Consider the following 22,286-nt stretch of genomic DNA (forward strand, 5'->3'; position numbering starts at 1 on the left):
TGGCTGCCCGGTTGTACCCCCCACCAACCACAAGGGGCTGCACCTGCTGTTCCTGACGCCCAGGAGTTCTTGCAGGACCCCCGTGTGCCATCCACTCAGGTCTCTGCTACCTGTCACCATGTTACAGAAACCCTCCCGGCCCTCCTCTGCAGGAAACAGCAGCTCCCACCCCCAAACTCCCATGTAAGGCACTGCTCACAGTGTCACATAAGTGTCACTGCATGTGTGTGAGCCTACACTTGGCAAGTAATCAGTGAATCACCACAGAGGCCAAGGTGGGCACCGCCAGGAAAGGGGCTTCTTCCTGTGCCCTCGGGAGCCACCCAGGGAGATTTCAGACATGACTTTCATGAGCTCCTGGTGTCTGTCTGGAGTCAGGGAGAGGATGGAATGAGCTGAGGTTGAAGAACAACCAGGAGACAGGACCCAGCTGGGTTTCAGGTGGAGGACACAAGCAGCGAGGGACTCCAGGCCCCTGCAGGAACCCCAGCACAGATGCCCACATCACAGGGGCCCCTGGTGCAGATACCCCTGGCACACACACTCCCTGTGGGCCCATGAGGCAGGTCACGATGCCCCACTCCCAGCTCCACCGCCCCCATCAGGAAACACGGTCAAATGAAGAAATTCCACTCAAACGACCAGTGGTTCTCAAGGTGGAGCAGCACCTGCTCCCCAGACAGGCCTGCGCTGATGGCCATTGCCCTTACCCACTGCCCCCCACCCACTGCCCTGGATCCACAAGTCCTCTGCATCGTCAGCTCTTATCTCATGATTAATTTAACCCCAGCAGCCCGGGGTCTCGGCCTCAGCAGCCTCTCTGATGACATCCCCACCCAGGCTCCCCTTCCATCCCACCCTCCCCTTATTCCTTATTCACGTGGTTTTGGACAAACAGCTCCCCTGAACTGTGTGGTCCCTGTTGCAGGGGGTGCCCTGTAGCCTTCGTTCCTGGGGTGCATGAGTGAAATAGCTTGGGGTGAGGCCAGGATCAGGCTGGGGGATGGGCAGTGAGGCCAAAGGCAGCCTCCTGTGGCCCCAGCAAAGGAGGGCAGAGGGTCGCCCAATGCAGGCGGTAAGCCTGGCTCTCAGCCTCCCCAGATGGATGGCACATTGACCAGGGAGAGGTCTGTCCTTGGGCACCAGCTCAGTGCTTGGGAGGAGGATGAAGAAATGCTGGGGGTTGGGGGGGGGAGACTTTGTATCATTGACGGTCAGCATCTAGAAGTTTTAGATGAATCCTGTCTTCCACACTGAGCATTTTCCAGCTGCACTTCTCGGCTTCAGTGAGTAGTGGACCTGAACCCCCTTGGAGATGTAACGTCCGCTCCTTACAGCCTCGTGCCCTCCCCACCCAGAATTCCTCAGGGTTAGTGGTTTCCTTGCGGCAAGTTTTCAAATTTTGTTCATTTGCGATTACATTATCTGCTTCCTTCAGTTCTACGTGTGGATTATTCTCCCATTGGGTTTAATATAACCGAGTTTGCAGCTGCACTGACAAATTCACTGATGCCCTCCTGCTTTCAGATGGCTTTTTCTGTCTTTTCTCTGGCTTTATTTCAAGACCGTGTCCACACTGAAACACTGTCTGCTGGGGGTTGCTACTGCCTCAAAACCCATTTCCTATGACTGTACTTCATCTCAGATACTAAGTTTGCTTAATATTTTAATAGTCAAAATCAATGATTTACAAAAACCGCTATTGCTATTAAAAACAAACCAACAACAGCCAGAAATGCACTTTCTATAAAACTGTCAGCCTCGGAGTTCCCTTCATGGCTCAGCAGTTAATGAATCTGACTATGAGGATGCGGGTTCGATCCCTGGCCTTGCTAGGTGGGTTAAGGATGCAGCATTGCCATGAGCTGTGGTGTAGGTTGCAAATGCGGCTAGGATACCACATTGCTATGACTGTGGTATAGGCCTCAGCTGCAGCTCTGATTTGATCCCTAGCCTGGGAACCTCCATATGCCGTGGGTATGGCCCTAAAATAGCACACACACACACACACACACACACGCAAAAAAAACCCTGTCAGGTTCAGGGTCTCTGTGTCCCCCAAACAGGAGGGGCCAGAGGCCTGCTCACCACAGATACACTGTGAAACTCTTGAGTCTTTTAAAAAATATCAAAATCATGCAGATTAGCAAAGGTACTAGAACCTGCCAAGTTCAATCTTTTCGTGATTTTTTTAATGAGCTTCTTGTATTTAATTAGACTTAGGAAACACCTGGCCACCTAGTAAGCCAGTGATTACAGGGAACTGCAGAGATGCAAAGGCGATCTGGACTTGGGTGGTGAGTTTTACCCCTTAGGACACTGCTCCCTGCTAGATCCCTCATGCTTCTAAAAGATCCCGTGGCTCCTCTGGGGCAGATGGCCCAGTGGGCCTCCGACAGTCCCTAGGGAGTCGCCCATCCTCAGGACTGGGGGGAACTATGCACCGCAGCCCCAGGGCTACTGGATGACACAGATTCCTCTGTAAAAAAACAGGCTCCTTGAGGGTCTTAGGTGGGTCCCTGCATGCTATAAGCCCTGTCTCTCCTGGGTTCATCATGCAGTGTGATGTCACACCTTTAGTAAGTGCTCAGAAAGTGGCTGGTTTGTAATGGTGGGAGGCAGAGGAGAAGGAAGGGGTGGGAGTCTTCCCTCTGGGCAGAAGCTCTGGGGGAGCCGGAACAGCCCTCCTGGCCTCCCACAAAGGCTGGAGGCTGCCTGCTCCCAGCTCCCAGTCTTGTGTAGATTAGAGGGTCTTCCAGCAAAGACTTTGTTTCTCAAAGTCAAGACAGCAGGCACTTGCCAATTCGCCGAGCCCTGCAAGACACCTGATATTGTTTTCCTATTTAAAGAACCATCAGAAATGGCTCATTCTCTAAAGACCAGAGGTGAAAGGTCACCAGACCTCTGGGGGAGGCTGAGTCGGGCAGAGTCTAGGACCCACTGCTCCCCTTGGCACGAACCCTCTGGAAAATGCTAGGGCAGCTTCCTGTCCAGCACAGCTGTCCCGGGCTGCGCGCTCCTCTGCAGCGGGTGTGGGCATTGGGGCCTCTGGCAGCCCCTCCCTGACCAGCACTGGAGCTGAGTGCTAACACTGCCCTCAGACAGAGGAACCCGGGCGGAGCAGGGACAGCTGTGTGGTGTGATAAGCATCCAGGGTGGGCCCAGGACAGACAGCAGACTCCAGAGGAAAGCAAGGAAATCTGAGAAGGTCACACAGTCTAACGTAGCAGCGCTGGCCCCTTGGACGTTCCTCACCGGAGATGCTAACCCTGGGGACCTGGGTGTGGGATGCGTGGCAGCCCTGTGCTATTCGCAGCTTTCTCATCCAGCTGAGTCCATCCTAAGCAGAGGAGTTTATTTCAGTAAATTTAGACCCAGTGCCACCTTCTACCCCTGGCGCAGCGGCTCTGCCCTGGAGCTTGGGCTCCTGGACTATCCAGAGGCTGGAGGGCCTGGGGTTCAAGCCCCAGGCCTCCCTCGGCGACCTAGGCAGGCTCCGCACTCTTGGACCCTCAGCTTCCTCCTCAGTGAACTGGGGGAACATTTGCCTTCATGGGGGCCACAGGATCTAGCACACGTGTAAGTGGAGTGCACATGTGCCACTGTGATCCCTTCTGACTGCACGGCTACCTGGTGGTTCCTGGTGTTTGGTTGCTCCCTTACTGGTCAGGAGTAGGGTGGCAGTGCCGTCACTTTACATGCCTGCCCCCTGGCATCACCCAGAATTCTGGGGCCACTCTCTGTGGGAGCAGGGGGCTAGGACTGAGGACCCAGGGAGCAGGAGAGCCCGACGGCCCCTTCATACTACAAGCAGTGAAGGGCGGTTGTGACTTGGTAACTTGCTCAGGAGCAATTTCGTGAGAAATCTGCCACTGGCCAGTCGGTCCCCAGAGGTTCCTCAGCGCCCTGCACACTCAGGCCCTCTCAAGCCTCACCTGACAAGGGTGGCCAGGCCTTCTCTGTGGGTCCAATCTATTCATGTCCCCCAGGACACTCCCGCCAGCCACCTGGGGCGAGGGAGGGGCAGCGTGACCTATGCTCACATGTCCCCCCCTCTGCCTCCAGTCATGGTGCCCCCACCCCTTCAACCCACATTTCTGAATACCTGCTATTAGTGGGGCCCAGTTGGCCCAGGCAGAGACCCAGATCCTGTCCTAACTCGCTGGCCTCTCCCATTTCTCCCACACCCCCCACCCCCTCCCCGGTTCTCAGGAGGCTCCCGTGTGGCTGCACAAACAGGCCTCCAGTTGGATTTGGCCAGTAGAAGGCCAGGGACGCAGAGCAGAGGAGGCTGGTGGGGGCAGGTCACTCCCACGGCCCTGGCACCATCTGCCTAAGGCCCAGCCCTCCTCCTTACCCCATCTGGCTGGGGGACAGGACGTAGTAGTTCCTGGAGGCCCGACCCGCGGGCCACACCATCTCTTACAGATGCCTATAGGCAGCATCCTTGCACCTGGTCCCAGCTCAGAGGAAAAGCAAACTCGGAGATGGGCTCGGTTCTCCGGCTGGCTGTGCAGCTCGTAGAGGGAGGTGCTATCATCTAGAAGCCGAGTCACACCTCTGAGTCCTTCTAACTCTCCACCAGAATCCTACAAGCTCAGGAAAACTGAGCCCACAGAGCTGACCACAGGTGCCATGTGTGGCTGGGGTTGCCTGGGGGGTGGAAGAGGCTGGAATTGGCCATGTCAAGCGCCTTCTCCACTGAGTCTGCTTCTTTACCTGTAAAATGGTACTCGTGTCCACTTCTCATGGGGAAAGGGCACCTCAGTGTCTAACACACAACCCACAGCCAGTCTGCCACACCATCTCCTTTATTCCTAATAAAATAGGGAATGAGTGGACAAAAGGTCTCCTGCCTCCTAGAAGCTTCTGTGAACAAAGATGAGGCTTCAAGCTTAACACTTGTCAACAGTGCAGAAAAACGTCAGGACTGAAAACACTGGGAAAAGCCATTAAACAAAGGCAAAGTTCCCACTGTGGCTCAGTGGGTTAAGAATCTGACTTGTATCCATGAGGATGTGGGTTTGTTGCCTGGCCTTGCTCAGTGGGTTAAGGATCCGGCATTGCTGTGGTGTAGATCACAGATGCAGCTTGGATCTAGTGTGACTGTGGCTGTGGTGTAGGCCTCAGCTGCAGCTCTGATTCGACCCTTAGCCCCGGAATTTCCATCTGCCTCAGGTGCAGCTGTAAAAAAGAAAAAAAACAAAACAAAAACCAAAAAGACCAAAGGCCAGTGGGGCCTCAAAATGAGCCCAATGTCGAGGGCCTTCATGGATCCTGACGCTGTTCTCGCCATCTCACCATGGATGGCAGCCAAGCCAGTGGCTCTAAGATGGGCAGTTCCCAGTGTCTGGGGTCCACGTGGGGCTACGAACAGCAAGGGTTCTGTGTGCGGCCTGGGCTCCTGATGGACACTGTGAAGATACACCCTCACTTTCCTCTTCAGAGGTGCCCACCTGGGCAGGCAAGTCCAGGGGCCACTGCCTATAGGCTGGGCCGTCAGTGCTTCTGCTCAATGCCCACTGCCCCGGCTCAGGCCCAAGGCCCTGGAGGCTGCATGGTGGCACCCCTCCCCCCGGCCAGCAAGGAGGACCATCCCTGCCAGCAGGCTGTCTGCACTAAGAGCAAAGACTTGGGACCCAGGCTGCCGTGTTCTGGGCATGCCCAAAAAGTTCTACAGGATTCCAGAGGCCAAGGGGGGGCATAGCAAGGAGGGGCCACGCTTGCAGGGAGAGGCACCCAGACGGCAGAGCCCTCCTCCCTCACCCTCTGGGTCTCAGGTCCCCGTTCCAGGCCATTGCCTGCTGGTCATCAGCAGGTCAGCCTATGCTATTTGTTTTTCAATTTCGATGAGTTCTACCCCCAGTGCGGCCACAGCCACAGCTATGAGACACAGAGCAGGGCGAATCCACCACCTTCTTCAGACGCTGGTGTGGCAACACCTGGCCTGCAGGGCCCACGCCCCGACTCTGAACCAAGCCTCCAGCCCCTTTTGCTGGGTTGTGGCCTGGTTGGGGGCGGGGGGGGGGGCGGACACTGGCAGCAAACCAGTGGGAAAGAGCTGAGAGAAAGGAGTGGGGACCGCAGGTGACGGTGCCTGCAGGGGCTGGTGACCACACAGCACCCTGCCCTGCATCGCTCCGTGCTTTGATGTCATTGTCTGCTGTACATCCCAAGCCTCTACAGACTGGGGTTACATATCTGTTTAGGTCGCTGCCACATGGACGGCTCACAGGGCGTGGCTGAATGCAGGTGAGACACCCAGTTGGCAACAGACAACCCCCAAACTCAGCGACTTCACACAGTCAACCGCCAACCCCCACCCAGGTTTTGAGGAGTGGCTGGGTGGGTGACTCTGGCCCAGGGTCTCAGGAGATTGCCACCTGCTGAGGGCATGACCAGCCAGGTGAGCCACAGCCCAGACAGTTCACACAGAGGTCGAGTCCTTGACTTCAGGGGTCTTGAGTGTCCACAGCAGCCGAGGGTCTGAGGGCCTGCAGGAAGCTGCAGTGCTTCCGAAAGCAGCCCACAGGCACCCATACTCACAGGGAGAGGACTTGGCTGGACCAGTCCCCATATCTGTCTTAACACTGGCTTGTCTGTCGCAGCCTCTCAACCTGCATCTGGGAAATGGGAGCCTCCTCTCAGCCCACCCCTTCCTTCATTCCATGCATCTACTAAACACTCAGCCGCTTCCTGCTGTGCATCTGGTTCCCTTCTGGACTCCTGGCCTCCTCTTGGAATGCCTGGAGCTTCCAAAAGATACTGGAGCCTGGAACCCACCCAAGAAATCCACCCAGGTCAGGAGGGTGGGGAGGCCAGGAAGCCCACTATCTGTAAAACCCTGCACTGCTGCTGGCACACAGGCAGGACTGAGGAGCATCTGGACCCTGGGCCAGCACACAAGTCACCTGGGATTTTGCTGAAAGGCGGCTTTTGTTCCTCTGGGCCTGTAATTGTGGGTCCAGATTTCACATTTCTGACAAGGTCTCAGATAACGCAGCGGGCTCCGAGTACTGTACTTTGGGTATCAAATTTCTAGAAGCTCGTGAAGCCAAGAGCCGGTGAGAGAAGGGCTCAGGGTGCGCATGTCAGGGGCAACAAGGCCGTGAGTGCCTGAATGTCCCCCGGGGGCCCAGACCATGTGCACAGGGCCTGAGTGGGAGCCGGACTCTGTCCCAGGCCACACAGGCCCCACACAGGCTGTTTTACTGATCAGTGGTTATTTCCACAGGGAAAGAAAAGAATTAGCAGATTTATTGCTCATCTTTGTTCAGCCTTGTAGTCTATTCCCAAGACGAAGCTTTTATTGTTTGGTGAGCCTGCGTTTATTGGAGCCATTAGTAAGTTAAAGTGCATTTTCTGAACTCACTTTAATGATGTGAATTCCAGGCTTATAGAAATTCTAGTAAAGCTTCTTTTACTGCAAGCTGCAGAAACCATTGTCCTGGTTCTTCTGGTTTCTCTGCTGGGTCCCTCTCCCGTCCCCTATGGGGGGAGGATCTGGGGAATCCCAGGCCCCCTCCCTGCCCCACTAGCTGCTCTCTCCTTAGAACTCTCCATTGAGGTGGGTGAGCGAGCCCCACGCATGTCCCCCCCAACCCCACCCTAGCTCCCAGGCTGTCCAGGTGCCTCCTTGTGCTGTCTCACAGCCCCCACCCCCCACCCCGTTCCTCCAAAGTGACATCAGGACCCGCAGATTCCCCCTTGAGCTCCTGGTACCTGTCTCCCCTCTAACCTCACCTGCCATCCCAGGTGGACATTCCTGAGGGGGTTCCTTGTCCTGGTCACAAGGTGACTCCCATCCTCAAGATGGTTTTCCCAGGTTTGCACCTGAGCCCTGGAGTCAGGATCCACATGCCAGGCTCGTGGGTCTGGGTGGGGCCTGGGGGTTTCCAGCTCAGAGTACCCTACAATGCTAGTGCTGCCGGATGAGCCCACAATTGTCAGCCCCCCAGAATCTGGCCACGCAGTGCCCAGCCCACACAAGGCTCCTGTCCCTGAGCCGGACTCTGCCCATTGACCTTGACCCAAGCAGCTGCCCTCCTGGGGGCGTTCTCCAAGGTTGGTCCCTGTGGGTGGAGTTGAGCTGTCGTGGTGACCCCAGCAGATGCTGGTTCTCCCTGATGCCTGTGATCAGGTCCCCGCCTGGCCCCCTTCCCACTGTTCTGCTCCAAATCACACGCTGCCCACATGGTTGTGTGGTTTTTCACATGTTTCTGTCTCTTTAGGGAGATGGTGAGGCTGGGGCTGCGGCTTTCTCATCTCTCAATCCTTTTGTATTTCTTCCCCCACTGAAAGGCTGCTGTGCACGTGTTAGGCACTTAGTAACATCTCTTCCTCAAATGACTCAGGATGGCATTCCCCTACAGTCAAAAATGAGCCTAAGAAATAAAAGACGTAAAGAGCCATCCACCTTCGAGAAATGCCAGCCTCGCAGCCTCATGAACTTGGGCCCCATTCTCTCCTCACCCAGCTGTGGCCGCCTCCTGCTCCTCAGCCATAATACCCTCGAGGCTTACAGAGCAAGAGAGCAAGAGCAGGGCGGGAAGTGGGTAGTTTCAGATGATGTCTTGGAAAGACAGAATCTGACTGTCTGGACAGGTGAGAAGGGGGTTGAGGCGCAGACTCAGAGGGAACATGTCAACCTGACCTTACCTTTGTCCCAGCAGCCCTGGGGGAGGAACCCCTGGGCTTGTTTCCCGGGACGGTCCCCAGTCCCTGGAGGAGGCAGATGGTGCTCTTTACCGGCGGTGGGGGCTGAAACCACAGCTCCAGTAAACACAGTGATTTATCCAGCTCACGAATGAGGAGCATCTGAGGAACTGGATGCTTAGAGGTGTTTTTTTAAAAGGATGTTAAGATAATAAAATAGCTAAGTTCCTGGAGAACCATCAACTTCTAATCTGTGGGGTTACCTTTTTGCTGAGACACAAACCTGTACCTTCCTGCAGCACAGCAAAGCCCAGGCCCTTCCCCTGAGCCCCTGAGGGCCTCCTTTCCCAGATTCAGTCGTTTTTGAGCCGGGATCAAGCTTCAGCCCAGGGTGACAAGGGTGGACACAGCTGCCAGAGGCCCCTGTACCAGGAGGCTAAGGCTGGAGCAGCACCCGGCAGAGATGCCTCCCACAGACCCCACCGGGGGGTGGCCGGAGGGTCCTTACTGGCCCTTCTGCTTCAACCCCAACAAGCATGGGGGTTTTGTCCCCCCACGGCTTCTCATGGCCATGACCTCAGAGAAGAAACCTCCCCACAACTAACACGAGATGCCACAACTCCGGTTTTCAAAGTTTAAGCAACCTCTATGATTTTTGCCCCACTAGGAGAAAAATATTGCTTTTCCATCTTAATCTCCTGCTTTGTACTTTTTATCTGTGTGTGTGTATAATGTACATAACAGGACGGCACATGTATGTATGATACTTAATCTACTGGGGACATGCCCCCACGAAAAGCTTGGAGCCCCGGGCACGATCCATCCACCTCAGAGTCCACGTGTGTCTGCGTCACAGAATCTAATCAAAAGGCAGATTCTGATTCAGCACATTGCGGGGGGTGGGGGCGGTTGAGGTGGGGAGAGACACTGTGCTTCCAACGGTGATGCTGAGCTGAGCCAGCCAGTCTGGGGCTGCACACTGGGCAGAGAACAGGCCTGGTCCTAACCTGTAGAAGGACTGACCCAGCAGCCCACCTGGAGGCAGGGAGCCCCAGGCGGGGCCGGACCTGGAGTCCAGCTGCTCCTGCATCTCAGGTCCAGGGTCCTCTAAGAAACTGGTATTTAGATAAACTCCCCAAATATGCCGTAGGGTCATTCTCCATGGTGTCAGTTTCCTGACCTGTCACTGCTGGGTTGGTTATCACAACCTTGGCTCCCCTGTGTGAATGGGACGGACTGCAGCACGGTCCCCACCTGGTCCTTGAGAAGCAGGGGACATGTCTTGAGCTCTGCACGAGGCCTGGGGCTAGGCTGGGGACCCTCCCCTCAAACCTGGACAGCAGCACAGAGCTGCCCAGGTGGTGGCAGGTGGGGTACAGGGCGTGTCCTCGGCGAGCTCTGCTCAACTCTGGTGTGGGGGGGGTGGTCAGTGTCTTCGCAGTTTCTCCAACCTCCTCTCCAGGAAGTCCCTGTGATTGATTGCTGACGTTGCTCCCTGAAGAGAATTTTTACCCCATGGCTCTGACATTCCTCTCTAAAAAGTTCACCTAGGAAATGCTCAACCCGAAAGAAATCTACAGTCCGGTTTTACCTGGAAGATTGTGTCATCGGAAGCTTTGCGGGAAAGGGGGAAAGAAATTGGTTTACGAAGTAAAATTGAGGCAATTAAAGGATCAAACGCACCTTAAATTTTTCTGCAGATACTTCTGCCTGCATGCCCAGCGCCTGATCCTTTTCAAGTTTTACAACCACTTTGCTTGGCAGAAAAATCAGGAAGTCACTTGCTGCAAGCACACAGGACTGCTTTGAGCCTCTTTGATAATCAAAAGGGATGAAAAGACAATTGTGAAGAACAGAGAGCAGCCGGCCTCCCTGTCCTGCCCCTCCTGCCTGTGGGCCCTCAAACCCTGACGGGCAGCAGGCTCACCGCAGCCCAAGGGCCATGAAGTACTCAGGCTAAAGAAAATTCTACCTTTGATATGAACTTTTCCTCCTGGTTTTCTGTGCGATACATGAACCACAGCTGACTATCCCAGGACTTGATCTCAGGCACATGGGACTGGTTGGTAACTGCCTGGCCCAGGCGGAGGGTCTGGTCGCTGCCCATCTGTGGCCCCATCTGTGACCCTGCCGTCCTCTGCTCGGAGGCCGGCCTCCCCCAGGCTGCCTTCCTGGGCTTCTGTTCTGCAACCTCCCAGGCAGCTTGGGGTGGGGCACCCCACCCCGCACCTGCCCGCAGGCAGAGCCGAGGCCCCGGGACAAAGCTCCAGGCCGGGCACGCCTGGAGAGATGGGTGCCCAGTGGGAACTGACCGGAGACATCTGGTGTCCTGAGGTCAAAGCTCTAACCCTGCAGGACTACATGGGGCCAGGGAGACACTGGGGTCCCGGTGCCCAGAGCATGTCGCGGGATGGATCAGCCAGGGCTGGGCCCCCTTGCCCTGCTCAGCTAAAGTCAGGGAGGGCCCAGGGCCACCTCCCCCAACATGTAAAGGTCATCCTACAAAAAGTGTTCACAGCAGAGGGAATGAGAACTAGAGTAGCTAACAGAACGGACGTAGGTACATTCTTGAGTTCTTGAAATTTAACACGTGAGATGGACTTGGGGGCAGCCAAGGCTAGAAGGGGAGGACCATGCCCAGATCAGCCTAGGGGAACCCTTCCTGTGCTCCCAGCAGGAACCGCTTCCACCCAGGGCAACGGCAGATGTGTCCTCATGCACGTTAGGTGACGTCAGATGCGACCTCACGCACGTTAGGTGATGTCAATTGTGACCTTGTGCACATTAGTTGATGTCAGATGCGTGATCTTAGGGTCCCAGGTGAGAAGGGGCAGGTGTCGCTCACAGAGAAGGGGACTGGGCCTGAACTGTAGAATCTAATTTAATTAGTGCTGATTTCAGGTTGCTAGTACCTGGTTTTTCCAGTTTTCAGGAAATGCACCTTTGCCTGGGGGTGGGGGGGTGGGGGGGTGCAGAGGGAACAGGTCGGGGGAGGGCAAGTGCAGGGAGGGGCGGGGTGGGGGGTGGTGGGCTGTGAGACATGAAAGGCCCAATATTGAATTTCATCTGTGATGTGATAAACCCCGGGCCTAGCTCTCTTCCCTTGCCAACAGGCGCAGGGAGCCACCCTCCCCTGCATCAAACACCCCTTTATCATAAGCCCGTAGAAGGGCAGAGGCTCTGTCTGCGGCACCTAAGAGGCAGATGAAAGGGGCGCACAGATCCTCCAAGGTAAGAGGGAAACCTGAGTCCTTCTCAGGTGTGTGGTGCTGGGCCCCTCAGGTCTTCCTTGTTTGTAATCTCTGGGACATTTTTGGTTATTAAGGGGCATAACTGTGACCCTGGGCACTTGGGGGGAACCCTCCCCATGCATATTTTTTAACTGTGGGGAGGATATGAAATAAAGAGTAAGCTTTTAGGAATTTAGTGTAAAATAAGCAGGTTGTGTTATTGAGGATAAAGAGCTTCAGATTGTAAAAAAAAAAAAAAAAAAAAAAAAAAAAAATTTAAGTACTAAGCTGACCCTTGTAGTGGTTAATTAGAATGGACGGCTTATCCCTTCTTGTAAAAGTGCTGCAAAGTGTGTTTGTGTCATGCTGGTGGAGTGTGGTATTGTCGGCAGTCTGGAGGCTTGAATGGAGGACTAGGTCTCAGGAGGGAGGCTGGCCGTGGGTGGTGCCCTCATCCCAACCCGGTGGGCCTGAGCTCACCCAACAAATAGAGTCAAATCCAGTGTTTTCTGAGCTCTCGTTTGGATTTACTTCATTGCTTTTTTTCTTCCTAGAATAGTTTTGCTCTTTGCTGTTCTTTTGCTCATAGAAACGTGGTTCTTTTATTTATTTATTTATTTATTTATTTTGTCTTTGTGCTTTTTCTAGGGCTGCTCCTGCAGCATGTGGAGGTTCCCAGGCTAGGGGTCTAATCAGAGCTGTATCCACCGGCCTGCACCACAGCCACAGCAACGAGGGATCTGAGCCGCATCTGCAACCTACACCACAGCTCACGGCAACATCAGATCTTAACCCACCGAGCAAGGTCAGGGATCGAACCCGCAACCTCATGGTTTCTAGTCAGATTCGTTAACCACTGAGCCAGAACGGGAACTCCGAAAAGCAGTTCTTTAAATCGGAGTCTCTTAGTTGTCAAAAGATTATCCTCATTTCCGTCACTGGTTACCATGGGTTTTTTTTTTCCAAAAGTGCCCGCCTTGCTGTTTAGAATATGATCTTTGAATTCCTGTACTTTTGAAAGGATGAGTGAAACGGTGGATTGCTGTTAGGGGCAGCACAGTGCGGAAGGATGTGAGTTGGGCTGGAGGTCCTGTGACCTGGGCATGTGTCAGCTGGGGAATGAATTGGTCCAGGCCAAAGAGTCCTGGCCCCTCAGAACCTGGGTTTCCTCGGAACTGAGGCTTGCTGCTCATCTCAGAGAGGGAGATTCTGGCAAGCCTAGGTCCTTCATCAGAACATTCGAGAGGTGAAGAGAGATTGAAGGCCTGTCACCACTGGCCCCACGTGTCTGCCCATTTACGTTGATTAAAGCTAATTAACATGAAAGACTCAGGGCCCCACCATGCTGGTAGGTGCTGGGCTCAGCCACCTGCTCCCAGGGCTGAGGAAGGGGGAGTGGAGAGGTGGGCAGGGCCAGGCTGGATCGGGACTGGGCTGGACCTTACTGCCGCCCAGCCGACTGTTAGTTCAGAGGCCAAGGCTGTCCTTCCTTCCTCCTTCTGCCGTGTTTTTTTAGCGTGACACCGACAAGGAAGCAGGGCCCCCGCTGGCAGGCAGGGGTCGGGGCCAGGCACTGCCATGAGCCCCTCCGCCTGGGGCTCACCCTGCATTGGTCCGAACACCCTGAGGAGCTGAAACAGGGCCTCACTCCTTCAGTGGACAGTTTGAGAAACAATCTCTAGAACATCCTCTTTTAGCTGTTCCTCATCCTGACAGTGGAGAATGCCTGCTGTACATTTGCCAGATGAGGCCATGGGGCCACGGGGGCGCGGGAGCACTCCTTTATTCCTCCCAGCTGCCTACAAATCTACACTTACCTCAAAAGGGTTCGTTTCTAACAGGTTCTCCTGTGGTCCCTACAGTCTAAATCTTTTTCAAGTTAAGAACGTTTGCCCCAGGCACCCTACAACAGATTGTGTTCATAGAACTTTCAATGTCCTTTGAAAGCACATTGAATTTTTTCTCATAGCTCCTTGACTGAAGGTGCAGTTCGTGAAGATCTTCCTGCTAAGGTAGCATGTCACTTTTGCCAGGCGTTTCGAATAGGAATACAGCAGAAAACTGTAATGCAGTTTCCCAGACTCTGCAGAATCTCTGTGCAGGCCCTGGTGATCTAAGTCAGGGTCACGAGGGGCCTGTGAGTGACTGGCTGACCTTGACTGGCCAGCCCAGCTGCTGCATTAGGTTCTGTGGATTGACTGGCAGGAGGCGGGTAGGATGCAGCAGCCCCCCACCCCGTGAGGCTTCCCCACCCTAGACCATCACCAGGGGGATTGGTGGAGCATCATAACCGTTCAAGACTGAGGGTCTTCACATTTGTCTTAATTCCATGTAAGCGCTCCATCTCTTAATCGGGGTGGTGGCACAGTGGCCTTGAGACACATTGCAGTGGTGTCATGCTGGGCGGGGAAGGGTGGTGGCCTTGAGTGGAAGCTCTGGACTGAATTCCTTCCTCCCTTACTGGTGGTGTGGAGTGGACAGTGACCTGAATGTCTCAATCCCCAGTTTATCTGTAAGACTCCCACCTGTTCCATACAATTTTCACAAGCAGCAACTTCGGTTAAGACATGTGAAACTCGTTGAAGAAAGTGGCTCCCCGCGGTGGGCAGGGCACTGGCAGCTTCACAAAGACCCCAGGAAAGGCAAGGGGGAAGTGGTCTGAACTTGGCCCACACAGCCCCTGGCAAGTTTGTGTCCCTAGCCGATATCTCCATGGATTTTCCTCCTGGGCTCTGCAGACAGAGTAGGCTCAGAGAGAAAATCTCTCCAGGGACTTACCAAACTGCTAGACTATGGGGAGCAAGCTGGGAGGGAGGAAGGCTCCTGATGTCCTACAGCTGCTCCGGACCCTTGGCTCCCTGGAGCGGGGGATCTTTCTTACAAGCATCAGCTTGGAAGCAGAAGGGCTGGCCTGTACACACTTGACACAGATTCACTTTCCCTGGCCTTTCCCAGCACAGGGACCTCTAGCACTCAGGCCCCACCCCCACCCCCATGATGACCCCTGATGCCCCCACCCACCTAGAGCTGAGGGGACAGTGGAGACAGAAGTGACTCCCCCACCTGGTTCCTTCTCCCCCATTCCCCCAAAAGTTCCAGAAAATATTCGTCCTCGATGGTCTGGTTTTGAGAAACTGCAATAACCAGTGTTTGGAGGAGCGTAGCATTGACCCACCAAGCAGGGGACCTTGTGAGAGCAGCCCTCTCCTCACTAAAATTCTGAGGTACTGGCGGCCAGCTTTTTGTTTGTTCTCTGGAATGTGTCAAATTGGGTCCTAAAAACTGAGTTAGAACCTGGGGACTATCGAATGCAGGGCTCTCAGCAGCGGAGAAACTGCAGCCGGAGAGACCTGGTGTGTGTGAGGGGCTGCGACTGTCCCCCCGGGGACCCCAGTCTGCTTGTCACCTGGTCACCAGGAGCCCTCCCTCGAGCTGCCTTCCTACCGGGGACAGTGTGTCCTCAAACTGCCAGCCCCTCCACTAGTGTGTCGTGGTTGATTCATGGAGCAGGACTAGCATCCTTACGTGAGCAGTTCCACATGGAGCAGCGGGAACCTGGTAATGCCCATTTCTCTTAGACGTGTGTGCAGCAATTTAAGTGGGCCCGAGCCCAAGGAGTCTCAGAGGTCACATGGTCCAAGATTCCCAGCTCTGAGTGACCACGCACGACATGGCCAAAAGAGCCTCACCCACCCACAGAGACAGCCCCGGCCCCGGCCACTCCCTCTATGTCCAGGACCCAGCAACTTCCTTGGGAACCAGGGTCCTGGGAAAGCTTACAACCTGAGTCGTTTCCTCACAAAAAAAGCAGAGTTGAGAAATGCAATGTTCTGGTCCTAAAAATCCAGGAGGCTCCCACCAGGCCATGTGGTGACCCCTGTCTGCTCCACTTGCAGGGAATGCGACACTAACATGATGCTGGGCCGCTCCCCTCTACCACGCCTACCTCCCTGGACTTGTCCTCACCCTCTACTAATGGGCAGCCTGGTGTCCACGTTTCAGACTCACCACCAGGCGCCTGGTGCATGTCCCCTGCCTTCCCACACTCGGAAAGTCCCGTTTCCTCCCCAACCCCTTTGTCTCTGGGAAAGCACATTGTCAGCCCCAGGGCATCTTCTCCCCTGCCTGCTAGGCTACGTGAGACCCCCAACCTCAGACTGGAGCCCCTTTACCCAGATTCAGCCCTGGAACGGCCTTGCCCACCTTGCTGAGCTCTGGCCCCTGGGCACACACTGTCTTGGGCCTGATTCCCACTACCCTGGGAGCCCAGGAGCTGGACAGCAGCTCCACTGTTTCTCTCTCGTTTCTAAGCATCACCTGCAGAGCCCTGTGTCCAGCTCTGCAGCCACCAGCCACAGAGCCCGCTTCATGTGGACGTGCCATGGGGGAAGGGAATTCCACTAGCGGCCGCAGCTCCCAGACTCTCAGGGACCGTGCTGTTGTTCTGCCCCAAACCCGCTGTCTTCTCTCTGAAGAGCCTGCTGTCCCTGCTAGTCCCCGATTGGCCTTAAGGTCACAGCATCCTGGTCAAAAGCCTCTCTCTGGGTTTTTAGGTCCCTAGTCAACTGATACCTCAGGGGATTCGAGCAGAAGGCAGCCTGCAGGACCTGGGAGCTTGACCTGAGAGCCCCCGGGGAGGGGGAGGGAGAGGGAGGAAGCCCCCCCCACTGCCCTCTGTGCACCTTGCTCTGCCCTCTGCCCCCTGCCCTCAGCAAGCCCTCCCCCCTGAGGCTCAGCCCACAGAGTGCATTTGCCTGTTTGGGTTTTTTACCTGCTGAAGGAAGGGATATTTCATGGTTATTAATGAAAGTGATAGCGATCCCGAGTGTGTTTATCTTGGATTACGTGGTTGTTATAAGATGAAGCGCCCCAGCCATCAGTCTGTGGGTGAAGTGCAAACAGGCGAGCCTGGACAACAGGCTGGAGGAGAGGTGTCGAGTATAAATCTTGTCTTCAAACAGCCAGGCTGCATTCCAGACTTCAGAGACGCTGGTTTGTGTGAGGCGCTTTCTTCTCCCGCCCTTCTTTCCCTCGGGCCTGGAGGAGGATGAAAGTGCAGGGGCGTGTGTTCGTTTAGTCTGATAATGAGGGCGAGGCTCGCGGGCACGCTAATTTGGCAGCTTCGGCACTTCCTGTAACAGTTTTAACTTTTTTTTTTTTTTTTTAATCCAAAGGCTGCTTAAAGACAAACATTTTTTGTTAAACTGCTGGTAGTTCATTTTCTGCAGGAACCGTGCAATTAATCTTGTTTATATTAAAGAGACAGGTTGCCTTTGTCAGCTTTCCTGAGCTATAATTAATGAAGATCAAAAATGTTACAAAGACATAATATTTAGCTTCATGCAGGCTGAGCCACAGCTGCATCAATTAGAGGCGCACAAGTAAAGCCAGTATCCTTCCCTGTGGCAGAACTGGGACACATCAGAGAGCAGGGGTCCTCGGGTACCTTCCCTCGACAGCCTCCCTGGCAGGCCTGGTGAGAGATGAGGCTTGGACATCAAGCGGTTTTTAATGCCCCTTCAATTATGCCTCAAGTGCTGCTGGACGCAGCCAGCATCTCTCCTCGCTGAGATGCATCTCACGGTGTGGCTGGGACCCGAGGCTGAGCGTCCAGGAGCCCCTGCTTCATGGGAAGGTGGCGGCTGTGGAACCTGGTAGGATCTTTGAGCCCATGGCTGGTTCTCTGTGTAGAGCCCACTGTGTTAGGAAACGAGGTGGACTTTGGGTGGCATCAGGAGGGCTCTTCCTGGGGACTCAGACCTGTGGCTTCCAGCTGAGAGCATGAATGGGACCCATCCCCCTACAAACAAAAGAATGTGGGCTTCTAGTTTGTGGAGCCAGGGTCTGCCCCCGCCAGGAGGCTTTGGAAAAGTCACAGCAGCCCAGCCACCTGCCAGGCCTTCAGAGACAGAGAAATCCAGGCCTGTGGGTTGAGAACTAGGGCCGAAGCGCAGGATTTAGCGCTGCTCTCATTTCTGCTGGGCCTCGAAGCCTCAGGTCCCAACAGCAAAAGTCCAGACAGGGAGGAAAATGCAAAAGAAGTCATAAACCAAAGATTTGCCGCAGGTTCTGGCAGAGATGCCAGACAGGAGCTGGGCGGGTGCCTGGCATTAAAGATCTCCAAGGGAGCATCCGTTAGTCAGTCAAGCAACCAGCTCACCACCAGACAAGTGGCCACAGGCCATGAGCAACACCTTAGCTTCCCAGGAGGACCAGCAAGGATCCATGCCCTCGGATCAGAAAGGCTTGTTCACATGCACGGTTGGCAGGCCGTAGGCAGAAGATCAGGGTGATTTCACAGCAGCAGGAACACCCAGGCTGGGTTCTTGCCTGAAACCAAACCCAAAGTCAAGTCCAATTTAAAGGATGTCCCTCACACACATTCAGTCCTAGCAGTCTTGTGGCCTTCACCTTTGTAATTGTGCTGCTTGGGATCTATTAGGAGGATATTATCAAACAGACATGGAGACGATCACTGTGCAGAACTTATAACGGTGAAAACCGGGAATCAACCTGAGGGTCAGATACCAGGATTTGCTGAGTTAATTATGGTCTAGTCATCCAGTGGAAGTTTAGATCCATTGAAAAGATTGTGGTTTAGACTAATTAAGACCGCAGGGAAGGAAGAAGATAAAGTATGAGTGGCTTGTAAACACTGCTATCCTAACTTTATTTAAAAAGCTACCTGCATCTGTACAAATAAAAAGTCGAGAAAAAGCAGCAAAACAGATGGTTGATGATTTCCACTTCCTCTTTCTATTTTTCTTTTATTTTCTAATTTTTTTCATAATTGGAAAAAAATCCACAATGGGAAAATAACTGGCATTTATTAGCACTTACTAAGCACCAAGCACTGTTCTAAGCTCTTTATTATATATATATCATCTCACTTAATCCTTGCCTTCTGAGATGGGCCCTATTTTTCTTTTTTTTTTTTTTTTTAGGGCTGCACCCATGGCATATGAAAGTTCCCAGGCTAGGGGTCCAATCGGAGATGTAGCTGCCAGCCTATACCACAGCCACAGCCATACTAGATCCGAGCTACATCTGTGACCTACACCACAGCTCACAGCAACACCAGATTGTTAACCCACTGAGCAAGGCCAGGAATTGAACCCCATCCTCATGGATACTAGTCAAGTTCGTAACCCACTGAGTCACAATGGGACATCTCATAATTTTACTAATGAGACACCAAGGTACAGAGATAATTAAATTATTGCCCAAAGCCACATAGCTCATACATGATCAAGCCAGACTTGAAATCCAGGAAATCTGACCTCAGAGCCCCATAACCTATAAAGCTGTTATTAAAACTGGTTGTGAGTACTTAGTGAGGAGAGACAATCACTCACAGCCTAGTATGAATTTCTATGTAAAATCATCTTCCCAGTGACCCCTGGCTAAAGAAAGGTCACTGAGGGAATGGGTAGAGGAAAGCAGGTGGAGAATTCAGAGCCTGGTAACCACCACATGAGGTGCAGGTCTGCATGGGGAAGGCATAGACTAAGATGGAAGGACAAGGCATGTGTTTCCAATTTTTGCCAAGAGGAGTTGGTGGGGAGGCTTTTTCCAAGTGTAGGTTCTGGGATGGTGGTGGCCTGGACATGGCAGAGGCCACACCACTGGAGGTTAGCAAGGTTTCCAGACATGAAGGGGGCAAGTCGGCTTCAGAACATCTGTGAAATTCTGTCAATTAATGAACCCTTCACATAAACACATTTCATGGGGAAACGGCAGTCCACTTGTCATAGGTCTTATCAGAACCCCCTGCCCAGTATACCACCATCCTCCTCCTGTGTCTGGAACAGGATCCTTGCTCTGAAGAGAAAATGCTCCCAGACACAGTGGGTTTTTTATTTTATTTTATTGAAGTGTAGTTGATGTACAGTGTTGTGTTAATTTCTGCTCTACAGCAAAGTGATTCAGTTATACATATATATACATTCTTTTTTCATAGGCTTTTCCGTTATGGTTTATCACAGGATATTGAATATAGTTCCATGTGCTGTACAACAGGACATTGTTGTTTATCCATCCTAGATGTATATCTTATATATATATGCTTATTTGCATCTGCTAATTCCAAACTCCTAATCCTTCCCTCCCCTGCCCCCTTGGCAACCACAAGTCTGTTTCTGTTTCGTTGATATGTTGATTTGTGTTGTATTTTAGATTCTACATATAAGTGATAACTTATGATATTTGTCACTTAGTATGATAATCTCTATGTCCATCCATGTTGCTACAAATGGCATTATTTCATTCTTTTCTATGGCTGAGTAATATTCCATTAGATAATAGATAGATAGGTAGAATGATACCACATTTTCTTTATCCATTCTGTTGATAGACATTTAGGTTGTTTCCATGTCTTGTCTCTTGTAAACAGTGCTGCTATGAACATAAGGGTGCATGTATCTTTTTTAATTATAGTTTTATCTGGGTATATGCCCAGGAGTGGGATTGCTGGATCAGATGGCAACTGTTTTTTGGTGAAGCTCCATACTCTTTTCCATAGTGGTTGTACCAATTTACATTCCCATAGACAGTATAGGCAGGTTCCCTTTTCTCTACACACTCTCCAGCATTTATTAATTGTAGACTTTTTAATGATGGCTATTCTGACTGGTGTAAGGTGGTACCTCATTGTGGTTTTGATTTACATTTCTAATAATTAATGATGTTGAGCATCTTTTCATTTGCCTATTGCACATCTGGATGCCTTCTTTGGAGAAATGTCTATTTAGGTCTTCTGTCCATTTTTTGTTTGGGTTTTTTGGTTGTTGTTGTTATTGAGTTGTATGAGCTGTTTGTATATTTTGGAAATTAAACCCTTGTCCCAGGACACAGAATTTATGCCATAGAAATGTCTCCTGCACTGTTTGGGCTCCCAAAACTGAAGGACTTTATAAAGTAGATTCTCTATACTTATCATTACAATGTTCAGCATGCAATAAAACATTACTAGATATGTGAAGAAGGAGGAAAAGGTGACCCAATAATCCAGGAAAAAGTGGATACGAGTGGGATTCATTAACCACTGCGCCACAACAGGAACTCCCGTGAAAGTATTTTTAATAAGGAAATTCTAGAACTAAAAGGTACAATATGGGCGTTCCCGTCATGGCGCAGTGGTTAACGAATCCAACTAGGAACCATGAGGTTTCGGGTTCAATCCCTGGCCTTGCTCAGTGGTTAAGGATCCAGCGTTGCTGTGAGCTTTGGTGTAGGATGCAGATGCGGCTCAGATCCCACGTTGCTGTGGCTGTGGTGCAGGCCGGTGGATACAGCTCTGATTAGACCCCTAGCCTGGGAACCTCCATGTGCCATGGGAGTGGCCCTAGAAAAGGCAAGAAGACCAAAAAATATAAAATAAAAAGTACAATATGACGACATGTTAAAAATTGTAGAAGAAAGACACAGCAACTGAAATTATCTAATCTGAAGAGAGGTTTTTAAAAAAAATATTTTTCATGTCCTATTGCCATTCAGAAAGCCCATATCCCCTACCTTGTGTACTTAATGAAAACCAAATCTTGATATTCAAGGCCCTTTGCAAATAATACTCAAACTACCTTCTGACTTAATCTTCCAGTCCCTTTCATGCGACCCCACCATTTAACCAAAGCAGCCAACGAACCGCTCTGCATTTACCACCCACCTTAGCCTTTCCATATATGGGGCCCACACCTGTAATTTTCTGCCCTGTCCCAGGTTCTTAAGACAACATCAAATGCCACTTCATCCATGAAACTTTCCTCAGTGTGCCCAGCCAGCACCAGTACGATTCTTCCCTTCTGATCTCATCTTCCCACCCTCCTAAAAAGCAAATGAAAAACAGAGCAGCAACAACAAGGAAAAAAAAACGTGCTTGTGCTTCCTTTTGGAAATATTCTTGGTTCTAGCTTCCAGGTCATTTGTCTACTATCTAGGCCCTCCTGTGAGGCTGTAAGAGCATCAGGAGACAGGCTGTGTCTTGCTCATCTTTGCCTTCCATGTGATACCCCAGCAGCCCTGGAAAGATAATCATGTTTGTTGAATTAATCAGTACACAACCGCGACATCATAAGGCAGTCCATCACTCAGGTGTTTATTCTGATAATAATGTTGCCGAGAGCTTTCACTCCATAGCATAGAGCTAACCAGAGACCGGTAGAGATACAGGAACCTTCAAAAATGATCTGGTCGAATACCCTCATTTTACAGTTGAATAAACAGGCCTCTTAGTGAGGTCTCTGACCCAAGGTCCCACCCTGGTCCAGTGCTCTTTCCTCGTCTGTGTGCTGATATCTCTGTTGGATTGATTATATGTAGGATTTGAAACAAAGAATTTCAGACATGCATTTAAATTCTGATAAGACTAACCCCCTTCCATCAAGTTTGCTTCATATGGAATTC

General features: G+C 52.3%; 1 protein-coding gene across 23 annotated transcripts in view; it reads left to right on the plus strand.

Moving 5' to 3' along the window:
• Positions 1-22,286, plus strand: part of EDAR (ectodysplasin A receptor) — a 69,519-nt gene that overhangs the window by 7,476 nt on the left and 39,757 nt on the right. For 3 of the 23 annotated variants that reach the window (XM_085016070.1, XM_085016075.1, XM_085016080.1), the window contains exon 1: positions 11,838-11,886. The exons of the other annotated variants lie outside the window; for them this stretch is intronic. The gene's annotated coding sequence lies outside the window, so the exon portion shown is untranslated. Of the gene's footprint in view, positions 1-11,837; positions 11,887-22,286 lie in introns of those variants that run through there. 23 annotated transcript variants of the gene reach the window in all.

Source organism: Sus scrofa, chromosome 3 (genome assembly GCF_054392235.1).
Source record: "Sus scrofa isolate SSC_HxYL_T2T_F1_AM1 chromosome 3, Sscrofa_HxYL_maternal_Yorkshire_Landrace_v2.0, whole genome shotgun sequence".
NCBI lineage: Eukaryota > Metazoa > Chordata > Mammalia > Artiodactyla > Suidae > Sus > Sus scrofa.